The sequence below is a fragment of the Balaenoptera acutorostrata genome, chromosome 11 (assembly GCF_949987535.1).
Source record: "Balaenoptera acutorostrata chromosome 11, mBalAcu1.1, whole genome shotgun sequence".
NCBI lineage: Eukaryota > Metazoa > Chordata > Mammalia > Artiodactyla > Balaenopteridae > Balaenoptera > Balaenoptera acutorostrata.
The window spans coordinates 94,224,908-94,239,654 of record NC_080074.1 but is presented as its reverse complement, the minus strand read 5'-3'; the positions used below and the strand labels follow the sequence as shown (position 1 = coordinate 94,239,654).

The window sequence follows — 14,747 nt, the reverse complement described above, 5'->3', positions numbered from 1 at the left end:
CCAAAATGAGGAAATAATTAAGTTTCCTTTTAGAACAAAAGTGCTTCTATATTACAGATTTGGCAAAACTGCAGAAATGGATTTATATATCTACCCTTCCCTCCTTCTTTCCAACCCCCCAACTTGTATACAAGCCAAGAGTTCTTTAAGCTAAGAGTATACAGCTATAACTCTCCAGTGAGGTAGACAGGGCTTGGAAAATCAGGTCACAAGGTTGCCACGGGGACTCTAATTATCTGTCTGGCAAGTTTCTATGATGTCCTACTCCTTTCTGTGATCCTGTTATATACCACCCAGTAGGCAAGATAAGGGAAAGGTTAGCAGGGCTTTCTATAATAGCTACAAAAATATTTGATCCAAATCACTAAGAATGTGGGAAAACTCAGGTACTCTTATCCTTCTACAGTCAACGTAGTAATTGATGGCCTGATAAATATTCATTCAGAACCTTTTTTGTGCACAGAAATTATTTCTTTAAAGGTCCAGTGTCAATCATGGCCCAACCCATACATGCTGACTTACAATTTAAAAACAATTCTTGATCCTGTTCCAAGCAAGTTCTTTGTAATGCAAATAAAGACATTTTTTGAAATAGATAGTTATGAATCTTTCATTCACAGTCGCTAATGAGAAACACATGAGCCAAACACATTGTGGGGATCATTTCAGTGGTGTGTAATTTGAGAGGTGTGTTAGGAAGTACTGGGCTCCACGAGAGGAGGAGGAGTCCCCATCTTTCTTTCTTGCAAGTCAAATACAAAGGCAGTGTTGCTTCAGTGATGGTCTTAAAGTTACACACATTCCAAATTCACGATAACACGTATTTCCCCATCTCTAAAGCTTACCACTTTACAACCAGCCTGAGGTCTTTAGTATGACTTCATTTTATGAATAATGCCTTCTTCATTCCTAAACACTTCCAAGAAATAAAATACTGAGTAGTGTCTATAAAACTAATACAAACCATACTTGTCTGTTCTGATCTTAAGTTGACCTTAACAGTTGAAAATCTTTCAAAGGGAGTTCTGGTATACCATAATTTTTCCCACAGCTGTTTACAAATAACAAATGTTCTTTTGAGGGATGACTGTAAAATCATACGTAATTTGGAAATGGAGTTATTTTATAAATCCACAATATCAGGATGTGTTGAAAAATATAATACAAAATGTGAATATCTTCATTCTCTTAGAAATGAAAAAGAGGGAAGGAAAAGGAAAGAGAAGAAGGACGGGAGGGAGGAAGAAGCCAGAAAGGTTATTCTTTATTTTCCACATTTTTGACCATTTACCTAGAATCTGATGCCTCTTTTAAGTTTTTTATGCTTCTTCTAATCTAGGTTTCTGACATTGTGGACTCAGTAAGGATAGCAACCTTGTCTGTCTTATTAATTACAGTAATTATTATTATTATTTAGTAATACAGGCACTTTTTTAATATTTCTTTATTGACAGATAACTTTCACTAAATGAAACAAAGTTATTTTCTATTAAATAAAGCTGAATACATCCAGAACTGTTTGATCAAGAAACTAGATTGGGTTGAATTAAGCCAATGTGCCTGCTAATAGTTTAGCCAAATTCTTAATCTCACTTAACTATCTCGTATAAGCATATCACAAAAGGATCACTGGAGAAAACTGAAATGAATCAAACAAGATCTATCACCACAACAACTAACAAAACTCACCCTCACATACAAAAGACCTTTCAGTATGTACTTTATTGTATTCAATATGCATTTTGTACACATGCATATTGTACACATCCTTCTTCCATAACTTTCCTTTTAAAGGAAATTTTACCCCAGTATTATCCTTCCCAGTGATTGCTATAGCTGACAGCAGTAACAGAAACTTAGTAAGAGTAAGGGGGAAATAGGAAGCTAAGGTGATCACAGCTAGAAGCTTTTAAAAGTTCTTTCAAAAAAAAAAATTAATTAGTGTCTTTTGCCTTTAAAATTAAGCCAAGTTCTCAAATCAACTCCTTGCAAAATTCTACACACTCCCGTGCTGCTTCGGAAGAGAGAAAAACCCAGCAGGTTTAGATCAGCTACCTCATCTTAAAAGCTTCCCCGCAAATTTATATCCACTCTCTCAGGATCACAGAACTAAACCCACCTCTATGGACAGCAAGCATTTGTTACATTACACCTAATATCCAAAATCCAATGAATGTCTGCATTAGCCTAATAAAATCAGTGTTAGCCAGAAAGATCTGGCTGTTAAATCTTGCAAGAACAGGGACAGTTCAGAACCCAACTTTACTTTATGTTTATTTACTGAATAAATAGTTAACACATACTTCTCACAAACAATACCTTGTTCTTTACAGTATATATAATCAAAGTTCCCCATATGTAGTTCATGAACAGCACAGTGGTGGTAAAAACAGCCTATAGGTTCTTGGGAAATTTTAGCGTTTCTACTTTTGTTACTGCCAAACTATTTCTATTATCTATCAGATTGTACCACCACTAGTTTTCCCGATCATTTTACCACTCAATCCATTAGTTTGGAATCTTTTAGTTTGGAATCTTTTAGGTTAATCATATAAACGCCTTTGAAAACCATAAATATAACACAATATATAATCGGTAGCCACTGGGCTAAATTATACCATATTCTCAGGCCTTCTACTCTGTAGTACAGTGATAGCTCACAAAAATCATACTTCAAATATTCCAACTGCCCGGGAAAGAGAGAAAATGGAAATAACTCTAGGTAACAGATATAGGTAAGGTGTGGGAGGGGAGGCTTTGGAGGCAAGATGAGGAAACTCCCCCACTGTGCTGCATGTGTGGGATCTTAGTTCCCTCACCAGGGATCCAACCCGTGCCCCCTGGAGTGGAAGCGCGCAGTCTTAACCACGGGCCACCAGGGAATTCCCAAGATGAGGAAACGTTTATTCCTATTTGAAGACCCTTTAGAAGACCATGGACTATTCCATATAAAATTTTTTTTTATATTATACAAATTTACTTGACAAATATTTGAATTCAAATTCTAAAATTCCCTACAGTGTTAAGGGGCTCCTACAAAACAAAATGTTAAAAAAAAAAAGTCACTAGCATATATTCTAATATACACACAAAACTATGGTGGATCTTTTCTAATTTGTACAAAAACTGAATGGTGTTAAGATGCATTCCAGCTGAAGTCAGTCACTGTGAATGTATTTAGTCTGGACAAGATTTCATTATCTTCATAATGAGACTTTACTTCCAAAATAATTTACTTACTACCCAAGTAAGGTGAAGGTGATGAGGGCTTCAATCACTCCTTTGTTTCAAACTCTCCAGCAGCCTAAACTTAACCTTCAATGTCATAACCACCATGAATGTCTCCTTTATTCCGATTTCACTCTCCACGGCTGAGATCTCACCAGGCAGTGAGAAAGAGCTCAAATTGTAACTGGAAAGATAGCAAAGTTATGAAAGATACATTTTTCAGCTAACGTCATTTGGGCGCTGAAAAAAGAGGTCAAACACTGGGGCTGGAGGATGGGGTAACGCAGGAAGGAGGGAAGCAGGATGGAGAAGGGGTGTCAAGGGAAAAACCACATGGTCATTTATCTGCTTCAAGATTTTTATAAGACTATTTCCTTCATGAGACCATGGAAAATCTTAAGGATTAAGGTGAATAATGTGAAATACGGTCAAGTGCATAGACGTTTTAATAAATGGTGCTAAAACTTTTATTTCAGCCATTTGCATAAGAAATATATGAAAATGTAAAATAACAGAAAAAGAAGAAATGGTACTTTAAACCCTTAATTTCTCCTATAATTCTATAAAGATAGCAAATATACTAATGTACAAAAAAAAATTGAGAACTAATTATTCCTAAATTTAAATGAAGTTATAAATGTTTTCATATTATTCTTTACACATTATTGTTCAGGGTTGGCTCCCATGGATCATTCACTTAAAAACAGAAGAGATAAGACTTTAAGCAAATCTGTGAATTCATGTACATTAAAATCTTTAAAGGGTTATTTTCCTCAATAATTAAAAAAACACCCTCTTTAATATACATCCTTCAGGCATACATATTAATTCCACACCTTTACATGCATGAGTATCATGTGAATAATGCTACAAGATTTGGCCTAATGACTAGATTATCACAGAAAGGATTCCATTGCTTTTAAATTATTCAGAGTCTAACAAGGCCCCACAAAAGAGCTAAATAAAAGAACTACCAACAAAATTAATGTTCTCTCTCGACTAAAAGGATCCTGAGATGTAAAAAATATATAACCTAGCCACAGTACACAAACTAACAGACTTTACATCAGAAGTTCTGATAATGTAGATAAATACACTAAAATAATAAGACAAATCAACCTAAAGATAGGGTTTCTAAATTCATATTTCTGAATTAAAAAGTAATAATTCTAAATCCCAATATACAGTTGTTCATAAAACAGTTAAAAGTTTTTAAAACATACTGGAAAGAGAAACTGGAGATTACACACACACACACACACACACACACACACACACACACACAAACAAGATTAGCACGCTTATTTTGGGGGAAAAATCTATACAGCTACAGTAATGTTCTGTTTTCTTCCATATATGAAAGTTAAATGTATCCTCTTTCTCTTTCATCACAAGTATATCTTTCTTAAAATTTAAAAGTCAACATACTTAAAACCATCTTATTATATGTTCATGTCTAAGATTACCATTAACTTCAAATGTCAAAATTATTGTAGAAAATTAAATTGTGTTCAATGTCATCTCAAAAGTGACAAATTTCATCCATATTTTTCTTTATGGATTTGTTTTGCTGCTTATATTTTTTTAAACATTTATTTTCTAATGAAAAATATTAGAAACAATTACAATATTACAAAACATTATAAATATTAGAATCCACAGAAAAAAATTACAGTGTTTAATGATCACAAATGTTATATTTCAGACACTGGAAACATTCTATGTTGCATTAAACCAATAAATATATCAATAATATGCATGTATTTCTAGGATAAGGAATAATATTCTAATGGTGATAGAGAAGTAATACTCTAATGGTGCTAATAAAGGATCTTCTAAATAAAATGAAATTCATATCAATAGTCTTCAATAGAGGACTTTGAAAATATCTTTTTCCCTCTACTTAAATATAAACTTCTCTTCCTTCTATTGATCTTTTTCCCCCTTTTTTTCTCCTTATATTAAAAACGCAATTTTCAACTACAAAACTCTGACCTCTTATCAAGCACATAATTCATTCACTTAACAGATTATTTTAGAACGTTCCTAAGTATTATGTTTCAGGTTCTGTTGAAAAACTGTTCATGGTTCTTAGAATTCTGGATTGGCTCAAATAGGACTAGATCCCACCTTTGTGGGATATTAGATTCTTATGTTTCCATGCTACTAAATATAAGAATGGTTCAATAAACCATGATGGAAAAGTATACATACATATATATATACACACACACACATATATGTATATATACCTGAATCACTTTGCTGTACACCAGAAACTAACACAACATTGTAAATCAACTATTCTTCCATTTTAAAAAATTAAATTAAAATTTTAAAAAAATATGGTTGGGCTTCCCTGGTGGCGCAGTGGTTGAGAATCTGCCTGCCAATGCAGGGGACACGGGTTCGAGCCCTGGTCTGGGAAGATCCTACATGCCGCGGAGCAACTGGGCCCGTGAGCCACAACTACTGAGCCTGCGCGTCTGGAGCCTGTGCTCTGCAACAAGAGAGGCCGCGATAGTGAGAGGCCCGCGCACCGTGATGAAGAGTGGCCCCCGCTTGCCGCAACTAGAGAAAGCCCTCGCACAGAAACAAAGACCCAACACAGCCATAAATAAAATAAATTTAAAAATATATATATATATATGGTTTGAGAGAGGACCTCTGATTTCACCCAAATACACAAGTGCTCTTTCTTAATAAAATCACTTGAGTGTCACAGGACTGAAAAAGAACACAAGAATTTACCTGCTACATAAACGATGAAAGTCACATGATTAGTAGAAGGAATTCGTGCAATTCTTCAAACAGGTTTGGTACCTTTATTCTCTCCTACTACAATGTAATGACTATTGTACTGTTACTTATAAAAATGAAAAATAACTGCTTATTCAGTTCTTTCTAATAATCCTGGAGGCTCCGTCTGTGAAAACACACAGAATTCCCCACCACTCCCATCATGCCCACCCATTCTGCACACGTCACATTTATTTATCTTTCTGCGTGGAATGCCCTGGAGTCCCACCTCATACTCTCATTCTTGACCTCAAAAATGTATCCTATAAAAGTCAAGGTTCAGCGCTTCCCTGGTGGCACAGTGGTTGAGAATCCGCCTACCAATGCAGGGGACGCTGGTTTGATCCCTGGTCTGGGAAGATCCCACATGCTGAGGAGCAACTAAGCCCATGCGCCACAACTACTGGGCCTGTGAGCCACAACTACTGAAGCCCGTGCGCCTGAAGCCCATGCTCCGCAACAAGAGAAGCCACCGCAATGAGAAGCCCGCGCACCGCAACGAAGAGTAGCCCCAGCTCGCTGCAACTAAAGAAAGCCCGCGCACAGCAACAAAGACCCAACGCAGCCAAAAGTAAATACATAAATAAATTTATTTTAAAAATAGTCAAGGGTCACATCCCCAGTAAAGACTTTTCTGACTCCCTCAACCACCGTGAGCCTCTCCCTTCTCCTATGCACTGAGATATAAAGATAAACGTGTACATTTTTTTCTCTTGTTCACTTAACCTACTCCCAAAAACTGTGTCAAGTAGGTACTGTTATTGTTTCCGCTTCTTAGACAAGAAAACTAAGGCAAAGAAGGTCTCTCTGATTGCAAAGTCCATTGCTTATTTGTTTAATACATACTCCATTTAGCTCCACACTCTACTGAAATGGTTGCCTGGTTGCCTCCATTCTCTGGGTTCCCTGAAAGCAGAGATCCTGTCTTATTCGCCTCTGTGTTTCCAGTGTCTGGCACAGAACAGATACTCAACAAATGCTCAATAAATGATGAATGAGTAAATAAATGAAATGTAATTACGTTCAACTTCCTGTGTGAAGAAAAATTCATCCCCTTCTAAACATTCTAAACAAACTTCTGTAAAAAGTACATTTAGTGCTGATTTCATCCAGCAAACAGTCTGTGAGTGCATAGCACATGTGATGTGCTGTGCTTAAAGATCATTGAGACTCAATTCCCTGCCCTCAAGAAACTTATAATTCAGAGAGGCAAAGGGATAAACAACTAGCTAATGCTACCATTGCTTGTTCTATTTTTCCTAATCCTCCACAACTTCCTCTCTTTAAAGGAACTCCATTCTTTATAAACATGTTCCAATACCTCATACCTCTGGGTCAGTGGGATGTAGATCAGTCAACAGAAAAAAAAAAGTTAAAAGAATCTCCATGGATCTCAAAAACACAATCTTTTGAGCCATTCTCGATTAGATCAGTAGTCATTTAAGTAGGTACAGTGTTAAAGAAAAGAATAAAATCAAAGACATATTAATATTATCCTAGCACTTTTTCATTTACTAGAGATAGCATAGCAAAGCGGAAAGAACATGGGTTTTGGAGTCAGAAAGATCAGGATTTCCATCCCAACTCTGTCCCTCTCTCCCCATGTGGACCACAGACAAGTCACTTTATCTTTCTGAGCCTATTTCTTACCTGTAATATGGAAATAAGGAGAACTGCCTTAAAGAGCTCTTGTAAGAGTTAAAAGAGATAATGTATGTAATGCCTCCCATACCAAAGATGCTAGTTTTATGATGTCTGATCTCTCTAGATGCTTCCTGAAGGGTATTGGTTCTAATTGTAATTTAACAATACTTCTGGCCCCAATATCAACAACACAAAGTGTTGACCAAAAGAAAGGTACTTTAAAAAAAGCCACTTGAAAAAAGGCAAGAGGAGTGGTATGGGATAAGATTCAAAACCAGTTAAGTCTCAAGTTTCTAGATGGTGTGTATATCATCTGCCTCTTCTCGGCATACACCCTGCAAATCTCTTATTTCAGATCTTTTTTGTGAAAAATAAAGCTTTATTAATTATTTCTATGATGAGATCTAAAATAACTGACATATGTTACTCTGTATTAACAATTCTATTTTCCACAAAAAAGAATCTCTGATTTAGTGAGGAAGAAGGAAATGAATTATATACGATGTCCAGGAATCAATCTCAGCATATAGTCTATGCAGTATTACATTTTGGTTTCCAAATCATTTCTCAACTGTTTCTTTTAAGCAATTTCACAAAACATGTAAAAAAAAATCAAATAAAAACACTTTCCTTTCCATCCTGAACCTAATATATAATCTACTTGACTTAAAAATCACATTAATTTGCTACCGGTACTACTCGAAGTCCATGGACAAAAAAGTGAATCTAGACACTTACCTTTTCACAAAAAGTGAAAAGTCTCTTTTTGTACACTTTTCACAAAAAATAACTCAAATGGGTCACAGATATAAATGTAAAACTAAAAAACGTCTAGGGGCAGGAAAGCAGGATAAAATCTAGGAGGTCTAGAGTCTGAAAATGAGTTTTTAAATACAGCACCAAAAGCTTATCCATGAAATTGATAAGTTGGTCTTTATTAAAATTAAAAACATTTGCTGTGTAAAGACACTGTTAAGAGAACAAAAAGACAAGCCAGACTGGAAAAACATATTTGCAAAACAAATATCTGATAAAGTGCTTGTACCAAAAATATATAAAGAATTCTCAAAACTCAAAAATAGGAAAACAGACAACCCTATTAAAAATGGGCAAAAGTTCAGAACAGACATCTCACCAAAGAAATGGAAAATAGCATATGAAAAGATGGTTAACATTAAATGCCATTATGGAAAGGGCAAACTAAAGCAATGAGATATTACTATATACTTATTAGAATGGATAAAATCCAAAAAACTGACAATACCAAATGTTGGCAAGGATGAGGAGCAACAGGAGCTTGCATTCACTGTTGGTGGGAATGCAAAATGGTACAGCCACTCTGCAGAACAGATTGGCAATATGTTACAAAGCTAATCAGAATCTTACCATATGATCCAGCAATCATGTTCCTAGGTATTTACCCAACTGATCTGGAAACTTATGTCCATATAAAAATTTACCCATGAATTTTCATTGCAGCTTTACTCATAGTGGCCAAAAACCAGAGGCAAGTAAGATATCCTTCAATAGATGAATAGATACACAAACTGTGATACATCGATACAATGCAATATTATTACATGATAAAAAGAAATGAGCTATCAAACTACAAGAAAACATGAATGAAACTTCAATGCACATTGCTAAGTGAAAGAAGCCAATCAGAGAAGGCTACATGATTCTAATTATATGATGTCCAGAAAAGGCAAAACTATAGAGACTGTAAAAAAATCAGGGGTTGCCGGGGGAAGGGGGTTAAGGGAGTGATATGTGAAATAGAGAAGATTTAATAATCTGTTGAAATTATTCTGTATGATAATAGATACATGAAATTACTCATTTGTCAAAACTCACAGAATGTCACAGGACAAAGAGTGAAACAATATAGGCAAATTTTTTAAAAATCATGTAGAAGGTCTGGGGATCCCAAAATAGAATGTAGATTGTGACAAAAGTATCTACCTGTATCATACATGTGTGCAACAACCTCATTAAAGGAATAGGAGGAAAAGGAATGGAATCTGTAAGACTAATTGGAATCCATAAAATCTAAAAATCTATATAATCTAAAAATCCACAAAATGTACTGCACATAAGCAATGTACTCTAGTTGATAAAGCTGTTCCCCCTCTTTGTGAAGGGAGCACAGGTTAACAATTTTGATACCACTATACACATATAATGGGTTTGAACAATTAAGTAAATGGATGACAGGTGGTGGAAGCCACGTTTCTTCTCTCTATTAGAATGAGTTTACAGATAAGCAAGGGGAGAAATCCAGGATGATACAGGTGGTAATGGATTAGGTAGAGTAAGAGACAACAGTATGAACTCATATTTACCTTAAAATAGATACACATGGTTACAAAGAGAAACATGTACCCCTGTAAGAGTACATACAGGGGTTTGTATACACACATATGTATTTCCTGCTGTCAGATGAGAGGGCCTAGAAGTAATGACACCTCAAGTAGCAACAAGAATACCTAGAACCCAGATCTTTCTTGGCTTCCAACACCATTTCCTGAGAAGATGAACCAGATTCTTTCTGGCTGACTCCAGGGCTGGGGCAGGAAATAGAAATATACAAGATAATCCTGGAGCATCTTTTAATGTTAAAAGTAAGGAAGTGATCTTTTAAAAAACTTACAGTAATGGAGATATGTCAAAGGAGGACAGGGACCAGCTGAAAGAGCTCCCAATGGGCAAAGCTGAAACAATTTGTGGAGCAAAATAAAGTAGTATTGGATTATAACCCGACGTATAAATATATATCCAGGAGGCCAGATCAATACAAGCAAATGATTGAGTAAATTAATAAATGGGGAAAAAAGACAAATCTGCCATTCAAAAGAATTCCCAACAACTTACATAAATACTCCACCCTCAAGGAGAAGCATAACTCTCCACTCCTTAAGTGTGGGCTGTTCACAGTGACTTCCTTCTAACAAAAAGCATTGAAAGAAAGAAAAAGTTTTCAGTGCAGAAAACTACTACTACTGCAGCCAGGTGATCAAGATCAATATCAACAGTGATAAATCATGTTGGATAGTATGGACCCTTCATATTATGTGATAAAAGTAGCACTTTACCTCTGTGATCTTCCCCTCAAAAACCCAAAACCTCAGTCTGATGAGGAGAACAATATTAGAGGAATGCCTATAGAGAGCATTCAACAAAATTCAACCTGACCAGTACTCCTCAAAACTGTGAACAGCATCCAAAACAGGCAAAGTCTAGCAAACTAAAAAGTATCAGCATAGATTTAAAAATTGAAAGCAGGAAAAGCTAGAGATAAAAACAAAATGAAATCTTTACATTTGATCAGAAGCAAGCAAAGTGGTCAAAATTCAGCATTAGATTCCCAATAGGGAACAAATAAGAATAAACCATTTTGAGAATCTTCACTCTGAATAAAACTTAAAGTATTCCCCTGGTATTAATAAAAGGCTGAAAATTACTATATGATGATAGTCAATGACACTGGAAAGTGGGAGAAAAAAAAGATTACAAAGAGAATGTATCAAATATTGTGAACAGTGGTTATCTCTCAACAGTGGAATTAAAAGCAAGTTATCTTTCCTTCTTTTCTTTTTTTCTGCTGTGAAGAGAATGACTTGGGGAATTTTTAAAAGTATTAATCTCTGAATTCTGCACTAAAGGCATTCTATAAAATGTTCTTACATTTGTGATACATTCTACCCTACCCTTTCCATGGCAAGTCTATAAAGTGGGTTATTTTTCAAATTGGTAATTAAAAATGTGAACCCATGACCAAAAATTTTCCACAGCAGCAACTTAAGAACTATAGTAATATGTCCAGAAAACTCCAATTCCTAGAAGATCTATACTAGGTGAGAAAGGATGACATTGACTTTAATTTTCAATGACCACATGATCTAAATTACTAGTTCACACTTTCCAAAACCCAAGTCGCTGTAGAAGAATGATATCCTTTCAACGGAAATAAATTAGAAGCAATACACAACACAGTTACTTTGCTATATGTATATAAAGAAGCCTTCTGGGAATCCTAATTCTATCTCCCAAAAAAATAAAGCCAAAATCAAACTAGTCACATGCCTCTGAAACCAAGTTTTATCTGAACTCTTAAGACATTAGCTATTCCTCTTATCATCTGAGGCGAGAACTGAAACCTTAAAAAGAAAAGCAAGAATACATGTCATTGAAATATGTTTTGTAAAGGTGGATTCCAATTCCTAATGCTCTACCGCTCTTGACGTCTATGGATTTCAATTCCTAATACCTAATACAGCATCCTACCCCCAAAGAGAGTCCAGCAATGCAACGGGTACTATGGGGAAAGAGGGATTTGAGAAACAGTGCAAAGGGAGGGAACAACCCGTGCCAAGATTCTGCATACAGGTAGTCCTTGAAAGGAAAGTAGAAAGTGAGAGCATAGGAGGAGCGGGCAGGGTCTTGGAAATCCACTCCAAAGGCGTTCACTGACAAAGACACCAGAAGGGCTGCCTCCCCAAAAGTAAAATGGTGAGTGAGCGGAGTGGAGCCCGCTACGAAAGGAAAGTCACCAGGAATTAAGAGTGACAACTATGCACAAACAACAAGCTCTCTCGAAATTTGAGGGGGTATACGATGGTGGGACCTTGGTGCAAAGTGTCAATTGGAAAAGACTCCCCCCCCCCATTTGGGGGTGGGGAGGGTAGTTCTCGAAACCCCAAGTCTAAGACAAACCAGGAGAAGAATACTCGTTCTGGAGTCGCCCCACCGACCAGAGAAGCGCAGGTGTATCTGCGGAAGCTCAGGTTACCGGGAAATATGACAAGGACGGTGTGCATCTTCTCTGCCCACCGTGCAGGAGCCCCGGGCGCGGCGGGCGACCGAGGGTCGGCACCGACTCCGGGCGCCCCGGGACCCGCCCGCGAACGCACTTCGGCGGCAGCGCCCTCGCACACCTGGCTCCCGACACCAGTTGAAAGCAGTCAAAGTGAATGAAGGCGGACGCGGCGCCTGGCAACACTCCATCCCGGCACACAAAGGCGGATTTTGAAAATCTAGGGAGAGTCCGAGCCGCCGGACCCCGGCGGGCGCCTTTCGCCGAGGGGCTCTTACCTCGGATCTGCCCTCGGGGCCGCGGCTTCCCCGGAGGTGCCTCGAACTCACACCCGGCGGGAGGCGGCCGGGAGAAAGCCCCCGACCCGGACCGCGCCCTCCCAATCCTCCGCGAGCCGCCCAGCCGCCGTCTGCGCCCGGCCGAGGAGACGCGGTCTCCGGGGCGAGCTCAGCGCCGGCCTCGCGCTCGGCTGGAACGCCTGGCCCGCCGCTGCCGCCGCCGGGGAAGTCTGGAGCTGCCCGCCGGCTCACCCGCTCGCCCGAGCCGGCCGCGCGTCGCGCATGCCCAGTACATCTCGGGGAGCGAGCCCGCGAGCGCGCGCCGCGCGGCCGGGAGCCGCTCCGCTCTCCAGGTCTTGGCGGCAGCCGAGGCGCGGAGCATCTGGTCGACCGCAGCGCTGGAGGAGAACTGGCCGGTGGGGCCGGGTGGGCGGGAGAGGGAAGGTAGGATAGAGGGCAGGGCAACGCGCCGAGTTATCAAGGCCGCGATCAAAGTCGGACCGAAGTTCTGAGCCGCCGACGGGTTTCCAGAAGTGCCCTAGCAGGACCCACTAGCAGCTGGGAGGCGTGAGGAGTAGAGCGCGAGGAGGGGTTTGCCCCGGGCAAGAGTGGATGCTCCCGGCGGAGGGAGCGCGCCAGTTACAGCGCCCCGGGTCTCAGTGTGCAGTTCGTGGCCACTAACCTGCGGTCAGTAAACCTGCAACACCCAAAGACCCTCCAGCCTTGGTCTTCCTGCTGGGACCCTCCCACCTATTTTTCCCCTTTTGTCGCTTCCTTTTTTTTTTTTTTTTTTAATCTCCTCAACTCATGCCGTAAACTGGTGGCACCCAAGGGCCTCCATTCGGTCCCGGGGAGTCTCCAAACTACCGGTCCTTAGCTGCAAGCAGCAAGCCCAGACCCGCATCGCCCGCATTGCACGCCTGCCTTGGATCCTATTTTTCTCGTAGCTCTTGCCAAGAGCCTGATGTGGTTTGAAGTAGTGGAGGCTTCTTTCACAGAATGCCTCTCGTGACCTAACCAACTTTATAACCTTCTTCTCCCCCCAGTAGCCCCTGGAGCCACTAAATGAGAAGTCCTTCCATCTGTGACATTGCATTTGCTTCTTCTTGAAACTCCAGCTTTGTCATAGCTATGACCCCCTCCTTTCTAACTTCTTTAAGGTCACTTGACTCTCAGAAATCAACGAAAGTCTATAAAATAAACTTGGTTAAAGTAGATTGGACCTGCTTGTTTTGTGAAGCAAGGGAGAAGCGCAGTCAGGGGAGAGATTTCAAACCAAGATGGGAAATAAAACCATTATCCTAAAAGTTGGCACAGACCTTAAGTCCAGTCTGCTATCTTAAGTAGAAATCCTCTCTCCAATGTTTCCACTACACCATCAACCACTTAAACTTTTCCATTGTTGGAAATCTCTATTTTTATCAATATTATGTATAATTATAATTTTTCATCGAGTACCTATGCCAGGAACTAAGCCATTTTTATATTATTATTTCTAATCCTTAAAATGAGATGAGCCTTGTTACACCTATTTAGCAGGAACATGAAGCTCAGAAGTTTCATTCCTTTTGCCAAAGCCAATGCTGATGCCAGAATTAAAATCCAGGGTTGCTTAACTCTAAAGTTTGTGTCATTTGATTTGTGAACATCAAATCAACTTCCCTTAACTTACACCACTGGTGCTGGTTCTGCCCCTAAGAGCCACACAAAATTAATCTCATTTCTTATAGACATTGCAAGCCTTAAAATATTTGAACCAACTATTAAGTGACTACCAGATCTTCTCATATTTTCCTCTTCTTCAAAATCTCTAGAACCTTTCATTGTTCTTCAAATGCAATGGTGAGCCCTCATAACCACACTCCATGCCCTGCTTTGAATGTGCTTTGATTTTTCACTTTTCTTCTTAAATTGTACACTCAGAAGAGAACACAACATTCAAATACAGTGGGCTGAGAACCGAGTCACACAGGGATCAGCCTCTT

General features: G+C 38.9%; 1 protein-coding gene across 6 annotated transcripts in view; it reads right to left on the bottom strand.

Moving 5' to 3' along the window:
- Window positions 1-13,038, bottom strand: part of EPS8 (epidermal growth factor receptor pathway substrate 8) — a 194,339-nt gene extending 181,301 nt beyond the window's left edge. For 3 of the 6 annotated variants that reach the window (XM_057556577.1, XM_057556572.1, XM_057556576.1), the window contains exon 1: window positions 12,763-13,038. The gene's annotated coding sequence lies outside the window, so the exon portion shown is untranslated. The remainder of the gene's footprint in view (window positions 1-12,762) is intronic. The other 3 variants (XM_057556578.1, XM_057556579.1, XM_007196025.2) reach the window with 2 other exon arrangements.
- Between the last annotated feature and the right edge of the window lie 1,709 nt (window positions 13,039-14,747).